The sequence below is a fragment of the Oncorhynchus mykiss genome, chromosome 22, assembly GCF_013265735.2.
Source record: "Oncorhynchus mykiss isolate Arlee chromosome 22, USDA_OmykA_1.1, whole genome shotgun sequence".
Lineage (NCBI taxonomy): Eukaryota > Metazoa > Chordata > Actinopteri > Salmoniformes > Salmonidae > Oncorhynchus > Oncorhynchus mykiss.
In genome coordinates this window covers 45,656,094-45,677,111 of record NC_048586.1, presented here as the reverse complement: position 1 = coordinate 45,677,111, position 21,018 = coordinate 45,656,094, and the positions used below count along the sequence as shown (strand labels likewise).

General features: G+C 43.4%; 1 protein-coding gene across 2 annotated transcripts in view; it reads right to left on the bottom strand.

The window, feature by feature from the left end:
• LOC110501934 overlaps positions 1-7,292 on the bottom strand; it is a 12,196-nt gene extending 4,904 nt beyond the window's left edge. For both annotated transcript variants that reach the window (XM_021579811.2, XM_021579812.2), the window contains exon 1: positions 6,948-7,292. The gene's annotated coding sequence lies outside the window, so the exon portion shown is untranslated. The remainder of the gene's footprint in view (positions 1-6,947) is intronic.
• Between the last annotated feature and the right edge of the window lie 13,726 nt (positions 7,293-21,018).

Below are 21,018 nucleotides of genomic sequence, written 5' to 3'. Positions count from 1 at the left end.
ACAGGTGCACCTTGTGCTGAGGACAATAAAAGGCCACTCTAAAATGTGCAGTTTTGTCACGCAACACAATGCCACAGATGTCTCAAGTATTGAGAGAGTGTGCAATTGGCATGCTGACTGCAGGAATGTCCATCAGACCGGTTGCCAGAGAATTTAATGTTAATTTCTCTACCATAAGCCTCCTCCAACGTCGTTTTTGAGAATTGGCAGTACGTCCAACCGGTCTCACTACCACAGGCCAGCTCAAGACCTCCACATCCGGCTTCATCACCTGGCGGATCTTCTGAGACCAGCCACCCGGACAGCGGATGAAACTGTGGGTTTGCACAACAAAATAATTCCTGCACAAACTGTGCATGCTCACCAAACATTCACCCATTGAGCATGTTTGGGGTGCTCTGGATCGCTGTGTAGGACAGTTCCAGACAATGTCCGGCAACTCCACACGGCCATTGAAGAGGAGTGGGGACAACATTCCACAGGCCACAAACAGCCTGATCAACTCTATGCGAAGGAGATGTGTCACATCGTATGACGCAAATGAAGGTCACAACAGACACTGACTGGTTCTGATCTGTGATGTACAGATGCATATCTGTATTCCCAATCATGTGAAATCCATAGATTAGGGCCTAATTTATTTATTTAACTGATTCCCTTAAATACTGACTTACTGTTCACCCTGACAGTAAAATCATTTCGCGTTGCATTTATATTTTTGTTCAGTGTATATAAGCTAATTAGTATTGTTCCGTGGAAGAATTTACCCCCTGCATGCAGTTACGCCTGTTGCCACACTGCCAACGGGACTGTATGCCTGTGGAAAGATGATATACAGTCGCTGTTGAAAGAGACAGTAGCCTGCGAGAGAGTGGGGAAAAGAAAGAGAGGGAGGGAGGAGAACGAGAGAGAGGGGAAAAGAAAGAGAGGGAGGGAGGAGAACGAGAGAGAGGGGAAAAGAAAGAGAGGGAGGGAGGAGAACGAGAGAGAGGGGAAAAGAAAGAGAGGGAGGAGAACGAGAGAGAGGGGAAAAGAAAGAGAGGGAGGGAGGAGAACGAGAGAGAGGGGAAAAGAAAGAGAGGGAGGGAGGAGAACGAGAGAGAGGGGAAAAGAAAGAGAGGAAGGGAGGAGAACGAGAGAGAGGGGAAAAGAAAGAGAGGGAGGGAGGAGAACGAGAGAGAGGGGAAAAGAAAGAGAGGGAGGAGAACAAGAGAGAGGGGAAGAGAAGAGAGGGAGGAGAATGAGAGAGAGGGGAAAAGAAAGAGAGGGAGGGAGGAGAACGAGAGAGAGGGGAAGAGAAAGAGAGGGAGGGAGGAGAACGAGAGAGAGGGGAAAAGAAAGAGAGGGAGGAGAACGAGAGAGAGGGGAAAAGAAAGAGAGGGAGGGAGGAGAACGAGAGAGAGGGGAAAAGAAAGAGAGGAAGGGAGGAGAACGAGAGAGAGGGGAAAAGAAAGAGAGGGAGGGAGGAGAACGAGAGAGAGGGGAAAAGAAAGAGAGGGAGGAGAACAAGAGAGAGGGGAAGAGAAGAGAGGGAGGAGAATGAGAGAGAGGGGAAAAGAAAGAGAGGGAGGGAGGAGAACGAGAGAGAGGGGAAGAGAAAGAGAGGGAGGGAGGAGAACGAGAGAGAGGGGAAGAGAACGAGAGAGGGAGGGAGGACAGCGAGAGAGGAGAAGAGAAAGAGAGAGGGAGGGAGGACAGTGAGAGAGGGGAAGAGAAAGTGAGAAGGAGTGAGGAGAACGAGATGAAGAGAAAGTGAGAGGGAGGGGGGAGAATGAGAAAGAGGGGAAAAGAAAGAGGGAGGGAGGGAGGAGAGCGAGAGAGGAGAAGAGAAAGTGAGAGGGAGAGAGAAGAATGAGAGAGAGGGGAAAATAAAGAGAGGGAGGGAGGAGAACAAGAGAGAGGGGAAGAGAAAGAGAGAGGGAGGGAGGAGAGCAAGAGAGAAGAGAAAGAGAGAGGGGAAGGAAGAGAAAGAGAGGGAGGAGAACGAGAGAGAGGGGAAGAGAAAGAGATAGGGAGGAAGGAGAATGAGAGAGAGAGTGCATTGGCATTGAGAAATCTATTAGCATTTCAAACGGAGACAGAGAATCAGAATCCTCTAGATAGAAGAGAGGGAGGTGAGGCTAGTCAGCCTAGAGAGGGAGGTGAAGCTAGTCAGCCTAGAAAGGGAGGTGAGGCTAGTCAGCCCAGAGAGGGAGGTGAAGCTAGTCAGCCCAGAGAGGGAGGTGAGGCTAGTCAGCCCAGAGAGGGAGGTGAAGCTAGTCAGCCCAAAGAGGGAGGTGAGGCTAGTCAGCCTAGAGTGTCACCACCAAACATCTAATACAGGTCCCCAGGTCAGTAACATTATTCCCCCTTCTCCTCATCTGGAGAAATTAGACATCAATGAGAAGAGCCTGCTTTGATATTTTATTCATAAACTAGAACAAACTGACTATGAGAAACAGTGAAAGAAAGATGTTTGTTCTTCCAATCTGCCTGCCTGCTGTATTATAACAATAATGATGCGCCTGGGAACAGCCATGGGACGAGGAGATAACAGAACGATGCGCCTGGGAACAGATATGTGATGAGGAGATAACAGAACGATGCCCCTGGGAAAAGCCATGGGACGAGGAGATAACAGAACGATGACCCTGGGAACAGCCATGTGACTAGGAGATAACAGAACGATGCCCCTGGGAACAGCCATGTGACAAGGAGATAACAGAACGATGACCCTGGGAACAGCCATGTGACTAGGAGATAACAGAACGATGCCCCTGGGAACAGCCATGTGACAAGGAGATAACAGAACGATGCCCCTGGGAACAGCCATGTGACAAGGAGATAACAGAACGATGCCCCTGGGAACAGCCATGTGACAAGGAGATAACAGAACGATGCCCCTGGGAACAGCCATGTGATTAGGAGATAACAGAACGATGCCCCTGGGAACAGCCATTTGACGAGGAGATAACAGAACGATGCCCCTGGGAACAGCCATGTGATTAGGAGATAACAGAACTATGAACCTGGGAACAGCCATTTGACGAGGAGATAACAGAACGATGCCCCTGGGAACAGTCATGTGATTAGGAGATAACAGAAAGATGCCCCTGGGAACAGCCATGTGACGAGGAGATAACAGAATGCATAACTATACACAGTGGTGTGTATTTATGGATGCAAAGGGTTGCCAGGCTTCCCCCCAAAAATGGACTAAAAAAAATCTTTATCTTTAGTCTCTTCATCATTTTCCTTAATTTCGCAAGAGGCTGAATGTGTCATTGAGAAAGCTTCCGAGCGACCGTAACAGTGCCCCTCTGTCTCTCTGTGTGTAGGCCATCAATCTGATGCCGTCTAGTCCAAACAAGTATGACATTGTTTTTTTCATTTTACCAGGCAATTCAGTTAAGAACAAATTCTTATTTACAATGACGGCCTACTGGTCACAACTACCCCGGCCAAACCCGGAAGACGCTGGGCTAATTGTACGCCGCCCTATGGGACTCCCAATCACAGCCGGATGTGATACAGCCTGGATTTGAACCAGGGACTGCAGTTATGCCTCTTGCACTGAGATTCAGTGTCTTAGACCTCTGCGCCACTCGGGAGCCCCACTTGTGAGTAATAGTGAAGGATTTTTTTGGGGTGGGTAGGCTACCATATTTAGCATGACAATGACCATGTGATTTGATAAGACAAATCATCGTTGCCACCCGTAGCATTGAAAGCAAGAGAAAGCCAGCGAGTATTTGGCCTCTTGATAACCAAACAAATAATAACCAATCAGCGTTGAGCTGAACTGAGTGCGCTCAACTGTGATTGGTTCTGGCGGACCAAAAAAAAAAAAAAAAAAAAAAGGTGTCAAGGGGAGCCAGTTTGGATTTGACTTCACTTCTATCGCATCGATTCAAGAGAAATACGTCATTCACAGAAACAACTTAAATTGTTTCATCTCGTTCAGTTGTTCTCCGGTTGCTAGTTAGCTAGCTAAAATGGTCCCTTTCCTAAATTAGCCATGGATGGTGACAGGGATTTGGACTTGTGGTTTTACTTAATTCTCCATTCATAAATGTTAAATGTTAAATGTTAAGAATGTTAACTAGCTGGCATGGTGCATTGTTGCCCATGAAAGGAAGTTAGGCTAGCGAGCAAGCATTTGTTAACTAGCTGTTCTGGTGCATTGTTGTCCATGAAAGGAAGTTAGGCTAGCGAGCAAGCTAATGTTAACTAGCTGTTCTGGTGCATTGTTGCCCATGAAAGGAAGTTAGGCTAGCGAGCAAGCTAATGTTAACTAGCTGTTCTGGTGCATTGTTGCCCATGAAAGGAAGTTAGGCTAGCGAGCAAGCTAATGTTAACTAGCTGTTCTGGTGCATTGTTGCCCATGAAAGGAAGTTAGGCTAGCGAGCAAGCTAATGTTAACTAGCTGTTCTGGTGCATTGTTGTCCATGAAAGGAAGTTAGGCTAGCGAGCAAGCTAATGTTAACTAGCTGTTCTGGTGCATTGTTGTCCATGAAAGGAAGTTAGGCTAGCGAACAAGCTAATGTTAACTAGCTGTTCTGGTGCATTGTTGCCCATGAAAGGAAGTTAGGCTAGCGAGCAAGCTAATGTTAACTAGCTGGCTTGGTGCATTGTTGCCCATGAAAGGAAGTTAGGCTAGCGAGCAAGCATTTGTTAACTAGCTGTTCTGGTGCATTGTTGCCCATGAAAGGAAGTTAGGCTAGCGAGCAAGCTAATGTTAACTAGCTGTTCTGGTGCATTGTTGTCCATGAAAGGAAGTTAGGCTAGCGAGCAAGCTAATGTTAACTAGCTGTTCTGGTGCATTGTTGTCCATGAAAGGAAGTTAGGCTAGCGAGCAAGCTAATGTTAACTAGCTGTTCTGGTGCATTGTTGCCCATGAAAGGAAGTTAGGCTAGCGAGCAAGCTAATGTTAACTAGCTGGCATGGTGCATTGTTGCCCATGAAAGGAAGTTAGGCTAGCGAGCAAGCATTTGTTAACTAGCTGTTCTGGTGCATTGTTGTCCATGAAAGGAAGTTAGGCTAGCGAGCAAGCATTTTAGCCATGTAGTTTAGGACAACAATAAATAAAAAATGTAAGGCTGTACGACAGAGTCATAGACCATTTAGACAACATGAAAGAGGGGAGGATGGCATTGGTGTTTCTCCGCAAGTAGGGTGATTCAACATGATTTTTTTCTACTTACACACACACACACACAGACACACAAATCAGAACCATGGACAGGCACATCATTTTTAGCTTACGTGTGATTGGACTAAAATGTTTTTGGTATCTTTAAGTTGTTATTGTATTAGACTAAGCAGAGGTGATTTGATGATGTTGAAGTGTAAATGGTGCTGGAATAGTGGAGGCAGCTCCTGGTTTTTTTGTGTGTGTTTTTTTGGGGGGGGCTTAGCTTCCCCAATGATTTTACCCACACACCGCTACTGATGCTACGTAGGAATAAATTATATCACTTTATAGACTTGTTATAAAATATTACAATTATATTTCTTCTTATTGGGTAAAACACGGTGCAGGTATACAAATCCTGTCTGGGAAATACAACACTCAGCAGATGGTATGGTAGAGGAACTAAATGAGAAATCCTACTACAATCTCTCCTCATGGTAAATGAAGCAATAATTAAAAACTCGCTCATTTGAATAAAACGTTATGTAAATCAGCAGACAATACATCACTGATGAGTAGAGACTATCTCGGGTTATATCACCCATGTTTGTTAAGGGTGGGTGTCTGTCAGTCAGGTTGCCTATGTGGCAGTCGGCCTATGACAGTCGGCCTATGACACTCTCTTGCCATCACAGGGTTCTCCTTACATTACCGCCCTACATTATAGATGAGAAGGTACTGTTGCTGCAACATCAGGTTCTCTCTCTCATGTAGGATCGTAATTTGATTATTTTTGTTGCAGAAAATATTCCTGCTCGGCAGGAAATGCAAATTTAGTAGTGTATTCAAAGGTTTTAAAAAACATCTAAAGTTTGTATTTTCCACTTTGAAATGTCAGACTTGATTTGCCCTAACAAAAACAATGTATCAACCCCTACAAAAACTTCCAGTAATTATATTCCACATTTCCTGTTGCTGCAGGATAATTTTCCTGCCGTAGCAAACTGGCTCAAATCAAGTTCCTACATCTGTAGTTCTGTTGGTAAAGCATAGCGCATGCAATGCTAGGATAGTGGGTTTGATTCCCGGCACCTCCAGTATGTAAAATATATACACTCGTGACTGTAGGTCACTTTGGACAATAGCGTTTGCTAGAAGGCAGATATTGTTTAATCTGTAGGCACAACAAGCGTAGAGGAGAATAATATTGTAACTAACTGTGTCTCTGTTATTTGGACTCTGAACACTGTTTGTATTTTATTACAATTGCTTGTACTTTGAAGCATGAAATAGAAATATATTTAGAAACATTTAAACCTTACTTAAAAGACACATTATGCAGAAATTGCTCTGCCATTTCCTGGTTGATAAAATTCTAATAGTTTGCCTAACTTAATGTGAAAAAAAAACCCAATCAACTAGAGAATCATTGTCCCATTCAAACCACTGTAAAATATATTTTCCATAACCAAAAACATTGTGTTTTCAGCTGTTTGAAGCTGGTGCACAAAATCCTGACAGATGGTCAGGTACTGTTCATTCTGACAGACAGTCTAAAGAGGCAAAACACTAAATTCACACACAGAACAGATCTCCCGCGTCTTAAGACTTGCTTTCAATGAGAACGACAGATCTATAACGCACATTTCTATGTGAATTTGGTCAGACTTGCCTTTAATATATTTCACTAATTTAAACTAAGACATAAAATGGCACCATATCCCAATTGCCACTGAATACCATAACCATTTCTTTAAGTTATATCAACTAAAGTCATGAACTGTCTTGTCTTAAAAAAAACTATATGATGATATAAACAACAGAATTGCCTTACCTGTGCCCAGGTATCCAACACCTGTTCCACACCCACACACACTGGTGTCCTTTACGACCACTCAACTCTAATGTTTTCTCTCTCTCAACTTCTCTCTTTTGTTTTCTTGTTTGGTGTTGCTAGGAGACAGCAAAAAAAATCCTCCGGTTTCCAAGTCCACGCACAAAGTGAAGGAATTCATCTGCCCTGACAGCTGTTTTTTTTCTCCTTTTTTAAATAGTTTTTTTTCCTTCAGTGGATTTGGCTTGATGAGGAGAGGGTAGTGGTTTGGAGAATGTTGATGAGAAGGACACTTTATCATATGATATGCAGGTACTAGACAGTCTGTCTGTCAGGATGATCAGTACTAGACAGTCTGTCTGTCAGTCAGGATGATCAGTACTAGACAGTCTGTCTGTCAGTCAGGATGATCAGTACTAGACAGTCTCTCTGTCAGTCAGGATGATCCGTACTAGACAGTCTGTCTGTCAGGATGATCAGTACTAGACAGTCTGTCAGTCAGGATGATCAGTACTAGACAGTCTGTCAGTCAGGATGATCAGTACTAGACAGTCTGTCTGTCAGGATGATCAGTACTAGTGTGGTGGTTAATTCTTTACTAGCAAATGAGACAAACTTATCGCACAAGTCAGACTTATATTAAACTACATCTTTATTAACTTATTAATAAGTAAAGCAGGTCACACCACACACACTTTACACTTGTGTGTATAAAGTAGTTGTTGGGGAATTGTTAGATATTACTGCACGGTCGGAACTAGAAGCACAGCATTTCACTACACTCGCATTAACATCTGCTAACCGTAATCTACAATAACGATGGCTGGTCAACGTATCACCCTTAGATGATTAATTGAGAGCCCAGACACAAAGGATACAAATAGTTTTTTATAGCGAAGACACGCACCCCCCTCTAATCTAAATGACAAACAACAGATGTGTGGAATAGGTCACAGGGTTAGGATTTGTATGAAATGAATGAATAATTCACAGCAGACAGTATCTGCTGTAAAGACTGTTCTCATTGTGTGGAAACCAGGGTCTGGCCCCCAAAACAAGGTTCCCCTCATCATTATCCATACCCGAGCCATCCTCACCCTGGTCCCTCCCATCATTATCCATACCCGAGCCATCCTCACCCTGGTTCCTCTCATCATTAATCATACCCGAGCCATCCTCACCCTGGTTCCTCTCATCATTAATCATACCCGAGCCATCCTCACCCTGGTTCCTCTCATCATTAATCATACCCGAGCCATCCTCACCCTGGTTCCTCTCATCATTAATCATACCCGAGCAATCCTCACCCTGGTCCCTCCCCTCATTATCTATACCCGAGCCATCTCCACCCTGGTTCCTCCCAGCACACAAACACCAACTCATGCTATGGAATGCGGTCTTTAGGTTTTATCACCAAATGCATCGTAAATCCACTGTCAGCATAATGTTTTTTTATAACCTTTATTTAACTAGGCAAGTCAGTTAAGAACAAATTCTTATTTACAATGACAGCCATGTTCAGGGGCCGAACCCCTTGTCAGCTAAGGGATTCAATCACGCAACCTTCCGGTTATTGTCCCAACGCTCTAACCACTAGAATACCTGTCGCCCCTAGAGCCCCTAGAGGCCCAACTCAGAAGAACACAGATGACAGTGTTCTAAGAACCCTGTGCAGCTACATAAAACAACAATTTGATACAATAACAGTATTATAACATCTTGAAATTTCATGATCAGAACTAGTCAGTCTCTCTGTCAGGATGATCAGTACTAGACAGTCTCTCTGTCAGGATGATCAGAACTAGTCAGTCTCTCTGTCAGGATGATCAGTACTAGACAGTCTCTCTGTCAGGATGGTCAGAACTAGACAGTCTCTCTGTCAGGATGATCAGAACTAGACAGTCTCTCTGTCAGGATGATCAGAACTAGACAGTCTCTCTGTCAGGATGATCAGTACTAGACAGTCTCTCTGTCAGGATGATCAGAACTAGTCAGTCTCTCTGTCAGGATGGTCAGAACTAGACAGTCTCTCTGTCAGGATGATCAGAACTAGACAGTCTCTCTGTCAGGATGGTCAGAACTAGACAGTCTCTCTGTCAGGATGGTCAGAACTAGACAGTCTCTCTGTCAGGATGATCAGTACTAGACAGTCTCTCTGTCAGGATGGTCAGAACTAGACAGTCTCTCTGTCAGGATGGTCAGAACTAGACAGTCTCTCTGTCAGGATGGTCAGAACTAGACAGTCTCTCTGTCAGGATGATCAGAACTAGTCAGTCTCTCTGTCAGGATGATCAGTACTAGACAGTCTCTCTGTCAGGATGGTCAGAACTAGACAGTCTCTCTGTCAGGATGGTCAGAACTAGACAGTCTTTCTGTCAGGATGATCAGTACTAGACAGTCTCCCTGTCAGGATGATCAGTACTAGACAGTCTCCCTGTCAGGATGATCAGTACTAGACAGTCTCCCTGTCAGGATGATCAGTACTAGACAGTCTGTCTGTCAGGATGATCAGTACTAGTCAGGCTGTCAGGATGATCAGTACTAGTCAGGCTGTCAGGATGATCAGAACTAGACAGTCTCCCTGTCAGGATGATCAGAACTAGACAGTCTCCCTGTCAGGATGATCAGTACTAGACAGTCTGTCTGTCAGGATGATCAGTACTAAACAGTCTGTCAGGATGATCAGTACTAAACAGTCTGTCTGGATGATCAGAACTAGACAGTCTGTCAGGATGATCAGAACTAGACAGTCTGTCAGGATGATCAGTACTAGACAGTCTGTCAGGATTAGGACTGTTATGATGACCGTATTACCGCCACACCAAATCAAATGTTATTGGTCAAATAGATACATATATTTATCAGATGTTACTGCGGGTGTAGTGAAATACTTTTGTTCCCAGTGTTGGATGGTCCTTTGCATGGGGTGATGTAAGTTTCCTTCAACAATCAGTCCTCCAGATAGATGACACAGGAACCTTGGTATAAAACTCTTTAGTAATAAAATGCAATTGCAGACAGAGATTCACATTCAGAATTGCACAGTAGTCTACAGTAAAGGTCTGTGTGGAGAAACAGGAGACAACGCTCTTTATACTAGTTGATGTGGACAACCTACCGTCAATCATATTTTAAGATTGTTGCATTGGATTAGATACAAAGTATCTAAGATGGGAAAAACATGTCTAGACTGTGGTTTCTCAGCTCTACTAATCTCGGCCTTGAGGCTGCATGTCTATCAGCAGGTGCAGGCAGTTCTCAGCCTGAGAACTAAAGCAGTACATCTCCATTTACCCAGTGTTTTTCCATCATTTGCACATTGCAAGCATACAAAAGGTTATCACATACAGTGCCTTGCGAAAGTATTCGGCCCCCTTGAACTTTGCGACCTTTTGCCACATTTCAGGCTTCAAACATAAAGATATAAAACTGTATTTTTTTGTGAAGAATCAACCACAAGTGGGACACAATCATGAAGTGGAACGACATTTATTGGATATTTCAAACTTTTTTAACAAATCAAAAACTGAAAAATTGGGCGTACAAAATTATTCAGCCCCTTTACTTTCAGTGCAGCAAACTCTCTCCAGAAGTTCAGTGAGGATCTCTGAATGATCCAATGTTGACCTAAATGACTAATGATGATAAATACAATCCACCTGTGTGTAATCAAGTCTCCGTATAAATGCACCTGCACTGTGATAGTCTCAGAGGTCCGTTAAAAGCGCAGAGAGCATCATGAAGAACAAGGAACACACCAGGCAGGTCCGAGATACTGTTGTGAAGAAGTTTAAAGCCGGATTTTGATACAAAAAGATTTCCCAAGCTTTAAACATCCCAAGGAGCACTGTGCAAGCGATAATATTGAAATGGAAGGAGTATCAGACCACTGCAAATCTACCAAGACCTGGCCGTCCCTCTAAACTTTCAGCTCATACAAGGAGAAGACTGATCAGAGATGCAGCCAAGAGGCCCATGATCACTCTGGATGAACTGCAGAGATCTACAGCTGAGGTGGGAGACTCTGTCCATAGGACAACAATCAGTTGTATATTGCACAAATCTGGCCTTTATGGAAGAGTGGCAAGAAGAAAGCCATTTCTTAAAGATATCCATAAAAAGTGTTGTTTAAAGTTTGCCACAAGCCACCTGGGAGACACACCAAACATGTGGAAGAAGGTGCTCTGGTCAGATGAAACCTAAATTGAACTTTTTGGCAACAATGCAAAACGTTATGTTTGGTGTAAAAGCAACACAGCTCATCACCCTGAACACACCATCCCCACTGTCAAACATGGTGGTGGCAGCATCATGGTTTGGGCCTGCTTTTCTTCAGCAGGGACAGGGAAGATGGTTAAAATTGATGGGAAGATGGATGGAGCCAAATACAGGACCATTCTGGAAGAATGATGGAGTCTGCAAAAGACCTGAGACCGGGACGGAGATTTGTCTTCCAACAAGACAATGATCCAAAACATAAAGCAAAATCTACAATGGAATGGTTCAAAAATAAACATATCCAGGTGTTAGAATGGCCAAGTCAAAGTCCAGACCTGAATCCAATCGAGAATCTGTGGAAAGAACTGAAAACTGCTGTTCACAAATGCTCTCCATCCAACCTCACTGAGCTCGAGCTGTTTTGCAAGGAGGAATGGGAAAAAATGTCAGTCTCTCGATGTGCAAAACTGATAGAGACATACCCCAAGTGACTTACAGCTGTAATCGCAGCAAAAGGTGGCGCTACAAAGTATTAACTTAAGGGGGCTGAATAATTTTGCACGCCCAATTTTTCAGTTTTTGATTTGTTAAAAAAGTTTGAAATATCCAATAAATGTCGTTCCACTTCATGATTGTGTCCCACTTGTTGTTGATTCTTCACAAAAAAATACAGTTTTATATCTTTATGTTTGAAGCCTGAAATGTGGCAAAAGGTCGCAAAGTTCAAGGGGGCCGAATACTTTCGCAAGGCACTGTATATACAGCAATCATGGCATTGGTGTAACCCTCAACAGTGCATTTTTACCTTTATTTAACTAGGCAAGTCAGTTAAGAACAAATTCTTATTTTCAATGACAGTAACCTTCCGGTCACTAGTCCAACACTCTAACCACTAGGCTACCCTGCCGCCCCAGTCTAGCGCAAGATTACCCAGAACCTACTTGTGGAACTACTACTACCACTGCCGCCCCATTCACAACAATACACACAAATCTAAAAGGTAAAATAATGGAATTAAGAAATACATAAATATTAGTTTGCTCAATGTCAGAGTGGCATTGACTAAAATATATGTATATACTGTATTCTATTCTACTGTGAGATAATTAAAGCAGTATGTAAACATTATTAAAGGGACTAGTGATTCCATATACAGTTGAAGTCTGAAGTTTACTTAAACCTTAGCCAAATACATTCAAAAACTCAGTTTTTCACAATTCCTGACATTTAATCCTAGTAAAAAATTCCGTCTTAGGTCAGTTAAATACACCACTTTATTTTAAGAATGTGAAATGTCAGAATAATAGTAGAGAGAATGATTCATTTCAGCTTTTATTTCTTTCATCACATTCCCAGTGGATCATAACTTTACATACACTCAATTAGTATTTGGTAGCATTGCCTTTAAATTGTTTAACTTGGGTCAAACGTTTCGAGTAGCCTTCCACAAGCTTCCCACAATAAGTTGGGTGAATTTTGGCCCAATCCTCCTGACAGAGCTGGTGTAAGTGAGTCAGGTTTGTAGGCCTCCTTGCTCGCATACACTTTTTCAGTTCTGTCCACAAATTTTCTATAGGATTGAGGTCAGGGCTTTGTGATGGCCACTCCAATACCTTAACTTTGTTGTCCTTAAGCTATTTTGCCACAACTTTGGAAGTATGCTTGGGGTCATTGTCCATTTGGAAGACCCATTTACAACCAAGCTTTAACTTCCTGACTGATGTCTTGAGATGTTGCTTCAATATATCCACAAACTTTTCCATACTCATGATGCCATCTATTTTGTGAAGTGCACCAGTCCCTCCTGCAGCAAAGCAACCCCACAACATGATGTTGCCACCCCCATGCTTCACGGTTGGGATGGTGTTCTTCGGGTTGCAAGCCTCCCCCTTTTTCCTCCAAACATAACGATGGTCATTATGGCCAAACAGTTCTGTTTTTGTTTCATCAGACCAGAGGACATTTCTCCAAAAAGTACAATCCTTGTCCCCATGTGCAGTTGCAAACCGTAGTCTGGCTGTTTTATGGTGGTTTTAGAGCAGTGGCTTCTTCCTTGCTGAGCCTTTCAGTTTATGTCGATATAGGACTCGTTTTACTGTGGATAGATATTTTTGTACCTGTATCCTCTAGCATCTTCACAAGGTCCTTTGCTGTTGTTCTGGGATTGAGGTGTTTGAAAATTGCTCTCAAGCATGAACCAGACTTGTGGAGGTCTACAATTGTTTTTCTGAGGTCTTGGCTAATTTCTTTTGATTTTCCCCATGATGTCAAGCAAAGACGCACTGAGTTTGAAGGTAGGCCGTGAAATACATCCACAGGTACACCTCCAATTGACTCATTTAGCCTATCAGAAGCTTCTAAAGCCATGACGTAATTTTCCAAGCTGTTTATAAAGGCACACTCAACTTAGTGTATGTAAACTTCTGACCCACTGAAATTGTGATACAGTGAATAAGAAGTGAAATAACCTGTAAAAAATATTTTAGAAAAATGACTTGTGTCATGCACAAAGTAGATGTCCTCAACGGCTTGCCAAAACTATAGTTTGTTAACAAGAAATTTGTGGAGTGGTTGGAAAACTAGTTTCAATGACTCCAACCTAAGTGTATGTAAGCTTCCGACTTCAACTGTTTATAGGGCAGCAGCCTCTAAGTTGCAGGGTTGCAAAACCAGGTGGAAGCTGGCTAGTGATGGCTATTTGACAGTCTGATGGCTTTGAGACAGAAGCTGTTTTTCAGTCTCTCGGTCCCAGCTTTGATGCACCTGTACTGACCTCGCCTTCTGGATGATAGCAGGGTGAACAGGCAGGGGCGGTTGATGTCCTTGCTGATCTTTTGGCCTTCCAGTGGGTGCTGTAGGTGTCCTGGAGTGCAGGTTGTCTGCCCCCGGTGATGCGTTGGGCAGACCGCACCACCGCCTGGAGAGCCCTGCGGTTGCGGGTGGTTTAGTTGCCGTACCAGGCAATGACACAGCCCGACAGAATGCTCTCAATTGTGCATCTGTAAAAGTTTGTGAGGGTTTTAGGGGCCAAGCCAAATTTCTTCAGCCTCCTGAGGTTGAAGAGGTGCTGTTGCACCTTCCTCACCACACTGTCGGTGTGGGTGGACAATTTCAAATGGTCAGTGATGTGTACGCCGAGGAACTTGAAGCTTTCCACCTTCTCCAATGCGGTCCCTTCGATGTGGATAGCAGGCGAGCTCCCTCTGCTGTTTCCTGAAGTCCACGATCAGGTCCTTTGTTTTGAGGTTATTTTCCTGGCACCACTCTCCCAGGGTCTCACCTCCTCCCTGTAGGCTGTCTCATCATTGTTGGTAATCAAGCCCACTACTGTTGTGTCGTCTGCGAACTTGATGATTGAGATGGAGGCGTGCATGGCCACGCGGTCATTGTTGAACAGGGAGTACAGGAGGGGGATGAGCACACACCCTTGTGGGGTCCCTGTGTTGAAGATCAGCAGAGTGGAGGTGATGTTTCCTACCTTCACCACCTGGGGGCAGCCTATCAGGAAGTCCAGGACCGAGTTGTATAGGACAGGGTTCAGACTCAGGGCCTCCAGCTTAATGATGAACTTAGAGGGTACTATGGTGTTGAATGCTGAGCTATTGTCAATGAATAATGGGATAGAACAGTGTGCAGTGTGATGGCGATTGCATTGTCTGTGGATCTATTGGGTCAGTAAGCAAATTGAAGTGGGTCTAGGGTGTCGGGTAAGGTGGAGATGATATGATCCTTAATTAGCCTCTCAAAACACTTCATGACAACAGAAGTGAGTGCTACGGGGTGACAGTCAATTATGCTTAGTTCAGGAACAATGGTGATCATCTTGAAGCGTGTGGGGACAGCAGATAGTGAAGATATCGAATATGTCCGTAAACATTCCAGCCAGCTGGTCTGCGCATGCTCTGAGGACGTGGCTAGGGATGCCGTCTGGGCCGGCAGCCTTGCGAAGGTTAACACGCTTAAATGTCTTACTCTCGTCAGTCATGGAGAAGGAAAGCCCAGTCCTTGGTAGCGGGCTACGTCGGACAGTTCCGATTGAAACAGGTGGACAACCAACACACTGACAGTGGTGAATGTTCTAGATCAACCCACACACTGACAGTGGTGAATGTTCTAGATCAACCCACACACTGACAGTGGTGAATGTTCTAGATCAACCCACACACTGACAGTGGTGAATGTTCTAGATCAACCCACACACTGACAGTGGTGAATGTTCTAAATCAACCAACACACTGACAGTAGTGAATGTTCTAGATCAACCCACACACTGACAGTGGTGAATGTTCTAGATCAACCAACACACTGACAGTGGTGAATGTTCTAGACATGCATGAGACTCACTCAATCACCCCAGCGCTTGGAGCTAGGCTAATAAACAAGAGTTTGAGTCCGTTAATAAATATCTGTAGAATGTTCTGCTGTGAAATAGAGCGCACACACACACACACACACACACACAGTGTGAATGATTAAAAAGGAGAGTAACAGGTGAAAGACAGAAAAAGCTCATCTCTAAGTGGGAAACTGATCTGTACATCAACTGTTCTGTGTGGTGTGTTAGAAGCTTAATTGACACAGGAGAGAAAAGCCAAAATAAAGAAACGTCATGACACAATTCATATGGCTAGGGTAAAACATTTATAAATGAATAAAAACATTCCCTTTATTTTCTGTGTTTCTTCCAGATTTTTCCCCACAAAGTTTGTTGCTTTTGTTTCATGTTTTTCTTCTTCTTCTTCTTCGCTCTTAAATGATATAAAAATATTTCAGACATTCATTTCGCATTGTGTTTCATTCAGTCCTCTTGATTAATTCATATGGCCCCTGTATTTCTAAAGAGCCATTGGTTTATACATTATTTACAGGTTAACTCAGTCCGTCTCCCGTTTCAGCCTTGGCGGTAGGACACCACAACATATTTGCATAGATTCCAGGAGAGATCTATCTGGGCAAGTCTATCATTTCACAATACAGGAACCCCCCCAAAAAAGTGAGAGAGAACAGCTGACAGACAATTTCCAGAAATCTACATTTAAAACAACATTTTTTGAAACTTAAATCTTTTAAAAATGACACACACACACACAATACTGATGAGAACCATAAATCCATCCTCGTCAGCTCTTTGACTAGATAATCACAGTGAGTTGTTCAGCTCTCTTGTGGTATCTTGTCATTTGGAACAGTAACTACATTCTCTCCAAACATAGTTTGAATTATGATAAGCAGTAAATATAAAAGGAAGTCAGGAAGTGACATCAGAGGATCTTTTTCAAACCTCGGCTGCATGGCATTATGTGGAGTGGCTGACTGGCAGTTTCAGAGAGATGGCTGTATGAGGGAGAGAGGTGCAATGACTGAGGAAGACTACTGCTGCCACACACACACACACACACACACACACACACACACACACACACACACACACACACATAAATGACCAAACCTGGAAAGAGCTGAACAGGCTCACAAATCACCAATCAACACAATTGAAATAGTTGCTTGAATTTCTTAACAATAACAAGGAAAATGCTAACATGGTGACAACACCTGATCCAGCTACTGGCTGTGGCCACCCTGAAACCCAGATGTATTTACCTCAACTGAGTTAGTTTAGGGTTTGTTGCATGCATAACGTTCTTGTGGATGGGGAGAGAACTTCAAGAGAACAGTGAACTGTCTAATAAAGAACAGTGCAACTAACTCACACAACCTTTAACAAGCAATTCTTTCACAAGAAAAATATTCATACAAGTTCTAAAAAAAAAAAAACGGACTTCGAGTGACTGATCAAAATGAAATAGATAACGGTTGATAAGAGATAATCATTTGGTCATTGCCAGGGTACAGTTTGTGACCTCGGGGGGGGGGGGGGGGGGGGGGGGGGGGGGGTCACCAGCTGTAAAATCCTTTTTTTTTCCCTTGCACAACGTATTGAGACATAATAAAACCGAATGAAAAGGGACACATTGGAGGTGAAGGAAACAGACAGAATGAGAAGGTTTGGATGGACAGCTGGAGGGACGCATGGTGTTTTGGAGAACACTGCAGTAGTTTACGCCCTCCCTCTTCGACACAGAAACAGCTTCATTCTCTATTCTCAGTCTAGCGCAAGGATTACCCAGAACCTACTAGTGGAACTAGCGACTTCTCATACAGATTTATATTGTTCATATTTTTATAGAATTACTGTATTTTTCCCCCCTCTTCAAACATCTGGATGTAGCTGTTCGAGAGACTTGGGGAATATCGTCCATTCTGGGGATTCAATTATTGAGAGTTATACATGTCCAGAATAAGAGTAACAGCACAGGATATAAAGGGAACTATTGTAGCCATGGCTTTCATCAAACGTCAAAGTCAAGAGTCGTACCTGTCGACCAGAGTTTCCTGCATATCCATTTTAAATTCTGACAGATGTTCTGGGGGGAAAAAAAAAACTGGCAAAAACAGTTGTTTCACTGACAGACCAGAGAGAATGTTGAGCCAAGATACTGACAATATAGAGGCAGGGTTAGAGATGGACTTTCACACACACACACTGACACACACACACACACACACACACACTTAAAAACAACCTCAAACCTTAGATAAAAAAAAAAAAAAAAAATACAAACGGAAATGAAAGTAATTAAAGTGTCTTGGCAAAGCCTCAAACACCGTGTGGGCTAGCTTCTCAACACAACGCATACTAATCAATATTAGATGCACGGAAACACTGACATGGTTAACGTTTCTACAGACTAGTTTCCCAGAGAGAAGAACAAAAGGTGCCATCTTTACTTGGTACCTCAAGAGACAATAAGAATGACACCTTTTAGATATGTATATTACCTATGTAAGGTTAAGTATTACTGTTTAAGACCGCATCATGCTTAGTTAGGCTAGGTCCAAGGTTATCATTAGCCTGGGTACCAGTCTCTTAGTTAGGCTAGTTCCAAGGTTATCATTAGCCTCGGTACCAGTCTCTTAGTTAGGCTAGTCCCAAGGTTATCATTAGCCTGGGTACCAGTCTCTTAGTTAACCTTGGAACTAGCCTTTCATTAGCCTGGGTACCAGTCTCTTAGTTAGGCTAGTTCCAAGGTTATCATTATCCTGAGTACCAGCCTCTAGAGAATCCACTCCCTATACACAAATCAAATCAACATATTAATTGTCACGTACATGTGTTTAGCAGATGTTATTGCGGGTGTAGCAAAAATACTCCATGTCATGTATCAAATATGGTAATGGCAAGGAGTAGAATGTTAGCTAAGAGAGACTGGTACTCAGACTAGGTTATTATGAAAGTTCTATGTTCCATTATAGAACAGTTGGGGTGACTGTTCTATGTTATATTATAGAACAGTTGGGGTGACTGTTCTATGTTCTTTTGGATTCCATGTTCCTAGCCTAGGTGATAGATCTACAGTATATTTTCCTTGAAGTATCTTTCCCCCAACATTTGCCCCCCCCCCCCAAAACAAAACTGTGTAGCCTATTTCACACAACAACAGATTTGATGGACGGATCGTCAATTTGGTTAATTGCAAACAGGAAACTAAATGTGATAAATGTAGTCGCATTAAAACAAAATGTCCAGCTTTTAGAGGAACCAATATCTCCAGAGGAAAACCAGCACGAGAGAAGAGAGGTTGAAAGCAACGAGCACAAGGTTTTCTCCCAGTCTCAGACTACCGATGAACCTTCCCATCCTCCGTCCCACACTGAACCATCAGAGAGGTGGACTCTACAAAGCAGGATCAATGATTTAGCCAGCTAACTTTGATAAGCAACCAGAGAGGTAGATTCTACAAAGCAGGATCAATGATTTAGCCAACTAACTTTGACAAGCAACCAGAGGGGTAGACTCTACAAAGCATGATCAATGAGTTAGCCAGCTAACTTTGACAAGCAACCAGAAGAGTAGACTCTATAAAGCAGGATCAATGAGTTAGCCAGGCCTAAAGCACTGCAGTGTTTTTTATACAACAGAACAGAAACACAGCCTTTCCTATGGCAACACCTTGTGCATGACCAAATAGACTGGCAACACCGGGTGCATGACCAAATAGACTGGCAACACCTTGTGCATGACCAAATAGACTGGCAACACCTTGTGCATGACCAAATAGACTGGCAACACCTTGTGCATGACCAAATAGACTGGCAACACCTTGTGCATGACCAAATAAACTGGCAACACCTTGTGCATGACCAAATAGACTGGCAACAACAGGTGCATGACCAAATAGACTGGCAACACCGGGTGCATGACCAAATAGACTGGCAACACCTTGTGCATGACCAAATAGACTGGCAACACCAGGTGCATGACCAAATAGACTGGCAACACCTTGTGCATGACCAAATAGACTGGCAACACCGGGTGCATGACCAAATAGACTGGCAACACCGGGTGCATGACCAAATAGACTGGCAACACCGGGTGCATGACCAAATAGACTGGCAACACCGGGTGCATGACCAAATAGACTGGCAACACCGGGTGCATGACCAAATAGACTGGCAACACCGGGTGCATGACCAAATAGACTGGCAACACCGGGTGCATGACCAAATAGACTGGAAACACCTTGTGCATGACCAAATAGACTGGCAACACCTTGTGCATGACCAAATAGACTGGCAACACCGGGTGCATGACCAAATAGACTGGCAACACCGGGTGCATGACCAAATAGACTGGCAACACCAGGTGCATGACCAAATAGACTGGCAACACCAAGTGCATGGCCATAGAATGCACGGCGCACACGCATATTTTGCCACCACATGGCATTGGTAGGTCGAAAAAAAATTAATTGATATAAAAAAGTATATATAAATTAAATCTAAAATGATGATAAAACATGGAGAGAGGTTGTAAATACAAATATCAAAATCCACTTTTGTTTTGTTTTCCAGTACACGGTACCGGGGGGGGGGGGGGGGTCCTTTCTCGTCACCTCCCCTTTTCCAGACCTCCTCCTCTCCCCCTCCCTGTTAAATCTCACAAGCTGAGGTGATGAGTTTAAAAACAAAAGGTTTGTCTTCTTCAGATGCTCTGAGCCCATCCTGGGTCAGATCCCTTCCTGTTGTGTCCACTACAGTTGAGACGATCAACGCTGAGTATCTAGAGTTTGCTCACTTACTTTACAGTTTCAGCGCTCTGAAAAATTACGTACCGAACAGGAACAGGGGAAATTTAAGGTTGTGGGTCTTTTTTGTTGTTGTTGTTGTTGTAGTCAGATTTTCAAAAAGACGGAAGATTTAACACGTCTGATGAGCATCATTCACTAGAGGGGAGAGTGGAAAGAGCTGACTCAGCACCATGTGCACATGTGGTGCAGCGCTACACTACCACCCTGCTATGGTATGTACACTACAGACCACTCTCCAAGATCTACAGATCTATTCACATTTAGTGTGTGTGTGTATATATATATATATATATATATATATATATATATATATATATATATATATATATATATATATATATATATATATATAGCATTTCCATTCTTGATTTCACATTGTCCGAATGAACTGTCCCCCTCCCTCTCGTCTCTTCACTGTAGCTCTCAGCCCCATCAGTGCTCCACTTTGCCCCCTGCAGGTGGAAGGGAGTAAAGGATCTGTCCATATATGGTCACAGTGTCCTAGAGGAGTGCTGATCTAGGATCTGTCCATATATGGTCACAGTGTCCTAGAGAAGGAGTGCTGATCTAGGATCTGTCCATATATGGTCACAGTGTCCTAGAGAAGGATTGCTGATCTAGGATCTGTCCATATATGGTCACAGTGTCCTAGAGAAGGAGTGCTGATCTAGAATCTGTCCATATATGGTCACAGTGTCCTAGAG